The 6,000-nt window shown below is 42.1% G+C and overlaps 1 pseudogene across 1 annotated transcript; it reads left to right on the forward strand.

Moving 5' to 3' along the window:
- Nucleotides 1-4,685: 4,685 nt before the first annotated feature.
- LOC309865175 (putative olfactory receptor 2B8 pseudogene) lies at nucleotides 4,686-5,678 on the forward strand (annotated as a pseudogene). Its single transcript has one exon. The product of its transcript is annotated as a putative olfactory receptor 2B8 pseudogene (transcript).
- The last annotated feature ends 322 nt before the right edge of the window (nucleotides 5,679-6,000 follow it).

The raw sequence follows: 6,000 nt of genomic DNA on the forward strand, positions 1-6,000 counted from the left end.
GAGTTCCATTCTGATTTTATTTTTCTGATGGGATAGAGGAGCATATTTTTAGACAATGAACAAAGAGATAATGGGATATAAGAAGCTAAACAAAGAACAGATTAAAGATAACAGTAATAAGTTCTCAAAAAGGTTGGAAGGTAATAGACTTGATTAAACCATTGGAAAATAATTTTCCTTAGTGAGTCGGTAACAAAGAAAGATTATAACTAATGTGGGACAGGGGGAAGGCACAGAAATTTGTCTTTTAAGTAGGAAAAGAGGATAGTTCTGAAAATAAGGATGGAGAATCTAAAGTCTGGCCCTGGAGACCTAATGTACAGCATGGGAACTATACTTAATAATAGTATATTATATATTTGGAAATTGCTGAGAGGATAGATCCTAAATGTTCTCCTCACAAGAAGAAAAAAGGTAACTATGTGCAGCACAGATGTTAACCAGACTTACTGTGGTGATGATTTTACAGTATATACAAGAACTGAATCACTACATTGTATGCCTAAAATGAACACAATGTTATGACAATTGTATCTCAAGGAACTTAAACACTAGCAAAATATATTGTAACTAACACTATTAAATGGGATTGGTAAATGGAAGTTAAGTAGAGACTACAGTTTCACTCCCAATCAATCTGGCAGGAAGAGATTGATGACCTGTTGATGTCTCCTCTCCAGAGCCTTCCTCCTTGGCTGTCTCTGGGGAACCAAACTCTGAATACTGCAACTGAGGCTAATGAGTTACATGGGGCAGGACACTCCTGGGACCACTAAAAATAAACACATACTCAGTCGCTAAAGCATGTACTTTGACTTTGGTGATTTATAAAAATATCCCTCAGATATAATATTAGCCCTTTTATTCATGGGCAGATTCCGTAGACCTCATAGATTCCACTATAATTTATCCTCCTCCTTGTGCTCCCAAACACTGAAATGAGTGGGCAATCTTCATGGGTAAACCCTGGGGATGAGACAACTTACACTAACATTAGTTGTAAAGAGAACTGGTACTACCTTTAACGGAGCCTGAGGGAGGAGCAATTTTGACTTCCCTTGCCTTTGAGAGTCACCATTGCCAAGGATTATCCTAAGGTTGGCATATTTTAAATACATGAATCTGGGTTTATTCTAAGGATTCCGTTCTGTTTCAGCCCTGAACACCTGTCTGCAATTCCATGACCACACACCACTTGGCCATCATTCACTGAGTGCATCAGCATTCACGCGGACCAGCGGTCATGAGCTTTCATCTGCAGACATTGTCATCAATGTATCAGTCTCTCAGGGTCATAGAAGTGTACTGACCCTTCAAAGACCAACCTGCTTCTTCCAAGAGGTAATTGGATATCTGTAATCTTTGATACTCTTCCTTGGAAGAAGAGGCCATATTCTTACCCTAACATTCAAATACTCCTAATAGCTGGGGTTGTTCCCTTTACTCCAGATTCCTCGGACCCCAAAAGGTGCTGGTGTAACATGCAGAACTGGTGTCTATAGGTGAGTTTTCTATTTCCTTAGAGGAAATTCCAGAGATAAGAGCAATCTGACTTCCAGATTAACTGGACACCCCTTCACTGGTGAAGTGAAAGAATGTCAGTATTTTCTCTTCCAGCTCAAACCGAATGCTGGTTGTTAGGGATCTTACGAGTGTGCAATCTGTGTTTGTGTTTCAGATCTGTAAAGTGTAACAAATAGGTGCATAGGAGAAAAACCTTCAATGGATATTCATGTCACATAGGGGGATCTGTTTTTGCTATTACTGAAGGCTTCTGCGATATGAATAAGAGAATAAGAGAACTTGAAATAAGATAGAACTAATACCTACACCTTGGTCTTACCACTGTGTGCAGGCATCTATTTATAATAAAGATTTGTTGTAATTTGACAGGCATAATTGCAATATCCTATTGCTATTGAATTGAATTTTGTCCCCCCTGCCCCCCCCCCCCCGCCAAAAAAGTGTGTTGAAATCCTAAACCCAGTTCAGGTTTAGTGGGACTTTATGTGAAAACGGGGTCTTTACAAATGTGTTCAAGTTCAGATAAGGTTACACTCAATCGGGTGCTCTAATCCAGTATGACTGGTATTTCTTAAAAGAGGAAGAGAAGATAATGGCAGACAGGGGAGAACATCATGTGCCTATGGAGGCAGTAGATGACCTTCTGTGGCTGCAAGTCAAGGAACCCCAAACTGCTGGCAAACAAACCTCCAGAAGTTACAAAGGCCCAAGGATGTATTCTCCCAACTGGCTTCAGAGGCTCTGCCAAGATCTTCATTCTAGACTTCATCTTCCTGAGCTACAAGACAATAAATCCCTGTTGCTTTAAGCCACCTCGCTTGTGGCACTCTGTTATGGAAGTCTCAGAAAATAATACCACAAATTGAAATTTATACTAAAGTGCCTATGTCCATTTAATTCTCCTTTTCTAGTTACAACGAATTTTACATGTTTCTTATCAGAATATATGCTTTCTTGTTTCAGATCAAGTGCATTTCAAAGCAATTGCATCACTGAGAACAAAATCATTGAAAATTATGTTCTTGGCTGAGTTACGAGATATGTCGGTGCTCTCTGAGAAAGAACAGTCTATTTGGAAACCCTGTAAGAGATTCCACTGGGCACCATGATGGAATGGAGAAGCCCTTTTCTGATCCTTAAAGCCACAAGGAGAGAGGGAAGAAGCAGAGGTAAGTCCCAAGAACATGTGACAAAACAAATTCTGACTAATGCCCATTGTCTGATTCTGGATATTTTGGACGAGGGCCTGATAATGTGGAAGATCTAGAAACTAAGAACCATGCTATTGCTAAAGAACATGCAAGGACTGAGATGGGTGCTTCTTTGAAATGTAAACCTAAATGCATTATGCCTTACATTTCTTAATAAAAGTTAGGAGCATCATCTCATTTACTTGGAAGAAGAGAAAGCCAGGCAGGAGGGGTGGGGAAGCAGCCTTCAGAATGTCAACGCTTTTAGTGGTAGATTTATGCATACAGCCCAAGTATTCTGATTCCCATTTGATGCATTCTGAAACGTATTATCCCAAATTAATTTTGTACTTTGGCAACACTGTAATAATAGCCATCAAAACAATCATTTGAAAGGATGTAAGAATAAAAGGAGAAGGGGCCCGAGAATACCACAGCAAAGTCGGAATAGAGAGATGGCCAAATATCCTCTTGCCTGGTCATAGATTTTGCTAAAAGAAAAGTAACATTTGCAAAAGATGGAGTCCCACAAAGTTCCAGACAACACAGATTACAAAAAAAAAAAAAAAAAAAAAGAAAAGAAATCCTATAGTTTGAATAGTCAAGGCTATCTGTTATCCATTGTTCAAGATTTCCTTTGCTTTGCTGTTCTCTCTGAATTTCTTTTACCCCTGGACTTTCAATAAACTGTTAAAGGTCTTAATCTTCCATATTCTCATTTATTTAGCAAACACTTTTTGTGACTCTGCTACATGCCAGGCTCTTTTCCAGGCTAGGATGATATTATGAGATATTACTCTTGTTTAGGTTGTCTTTACTATTAAACTTGTATCATGGGGTGTGGGGAAGGGAGGGAGGTTATTTCTAAGATCAAGCCCAATATTTTAATAGAAAACAAATGATTCCTCTAAGGTTGGCATTTATGGAAGTACAGAATGGAATGCTTGAAAAAATATTTTACTCCATTACATTAAAAATGTTTTGTTTATTTAGATGTATTTATTTATTTTAATGAGGGAGCCGGGGGAGGGACAGGGAGGAGAGAGAGAATGCTGAAGGAGACTCCCCACTGAGGGTAGAGCCCAGGGCAAGGAGCTCAATCCCAGAATCCTGAGATCATGACCTGAGCCAAAATCAAGAGTTGGCCACTTAAACGACTGAGCCACCCAGGTGCCCTAAATTCAAAAAATTTTAAGGGCGTTGTAATGTAAGACAGAAAGAAAGACTAAACACTGGATTGGTGATTTCCTGAGATTTTGCTGAAATTGGTATCAGTAATGATTACTCAGGATTAGTCCTCCTGCAACATGAATTTTGGACATGATGCATCCTTCGAGCATTCCCAATAGCACTTCCCAATCAATAACCATGATTTCAGGCTCCATTCTCAAACATTTCACTAGATTTTACATTAAAATATGATGTTTCCCTTGAATAAAATTGGTGTTGGGAAATTTTATTACCTAAGCAATTTTAGAGAACACTTTTTCTCTACACAAAACAGAAGTAAGGGAACTAGTGTGATATACTTCAATTCTTGATGAAAAACAAAGAAGGATGGGGGCACTGCAAATTTGCACCGTATTCAGAACAAGTACACTTAAATTTTGGAGAAACTCCAGTTAGCTTCAGAATTCATGCCATCATGAAAAGACAATGTCCCTAGTGGTTAAGAGTTCATGTCTTAGAGTCTGCCTGAACCCTGGTGAGTCTCCTTGGGAAAATGACTGAATCTCCTTCATGCTCAGTTCCCTCATCTGTTCAACAGAAAACATGAACATGTCAACCCCAGAGAGTCCCTGGGAGAAAATGCACAGATCTTTTGGACAATGCCTAAAGCATGGAAGATGCTTCTGTCCTGTGGTTATTTATCAGCCCCCTTCTCACCAACAAGGAAGGCACCGTGCAAACCTCTGGAGCTCCCAACCAGCCTCTAGCTGCTGGCTCTAGGAAAACAGAGGTGGATGGAACATGCAAGATAAAACAATGGAGTTCCCTTTCTTGCACAGGCAGAGTACAAGGGAAAGAGCTAATGAGAGCACCTTCTCTGGATTTCTTCTCCTAGGCTTTTCCAACAGGCCTCAACTGGAAACGCCTCTCTTTGTGGTCATCCTAATCGTCTACTTCTTGAGCTTTCTTGGCAATGGCACAATTATACTTCTGTCTCGGGTGGACACTCGCCTGCACACCCCCATGTATTTCTTCCTCTCCAACCTCTCTTTCATGGATCTTTGTTTGACCACCTGCACGGTCCCTCAGACGCTGGCCAATCTCAAGGGGAGGGACAAGACCATCACCTATGGTGGCTGCGTGACCCAGCTCTTCATCGCCCTGGGACTCGGGGGCGTGGAGTGTGTGCTCCTGGCGGTCATGGCCTATGACCGCTACGCTGCCGTGTGCCGCCCACTGCACTACCTGGCCATCGTGCACCCGCAGCTTTGCCTGCGGCTGGTGCTAACTGCTTGGCTCACAGGGTTCAGCAACTCAATGCTGCAGACAGCCCTGACTATGACTCTTCCCCTGTGCGGGAAAAACCAGGTGGACCATTTCTTCTGTGAAGTTCCAGTGATGCTGAAGCTTGCCTGTGCCGACACCTCCATCAACGAGGCTGAGCTCTTCACAGTCAGTGTCTTCTTTCTCGTGGTGCCCCTGTCGCTCATCTTAGTGTCCTATGGCCGAATCACCCGGGCCGTCCTGAAAATCAAGTCAGCCCAGGGGAGGCGGAAGGCCTTTGGAACGTGTGGTTCCCACCTGCTGGTGGTGGTCATCTTCTTTGGCACACTCATCTCTATGTACCTCCAGCCCCCCTCCAGTTACTCACAGGATGTGAACAAAAGCATTGCGCTGTTCTACACTCTGGTGACTCCCCTGCTGAATCCCCTCATTTACACCCTGAGGAACAAGGAAGTCAAGGGGGCGCTAAGGAGGCTGCTAAGGGCAAATACAGATGTGAGAGGGACCTGATGCAGCACTTGCAGGCCTGAGCGTTGGTGCCCGGGGCTGGGGACGTAGGGCTCTGGGTGACTCCAAGCCAGCAGGTCCTCATATAGCACCTGCTCTGTAGGAGGCAACGTTCTAGGGACTTCAGATCTATCAGCAATCAAAACGAACCCCCTGCCCCCTTGGAGAATATGGGTTTTAAGATGATGTAAAAATAAACTATGAAATATCATGTCTTGGAATACTTTACAATAACAAGAATACACAAATTACAAGTACAAACAACAACATGAATGATTCTCACAAACACATGTTGAGTGAAGGAAACCATATACAAAATGGTTAA

This window comes from Mustela nivalis (assembly GCF_964662115.1).
Source record: "Mustela nivalis genome assembly, chromosome: 5".
Lineage (NCBI taxonomy): Eukaryota > Metazoa > Chordata > Mammalia > Carnivora > Mustelidae > Mustela > Mustela nivalis.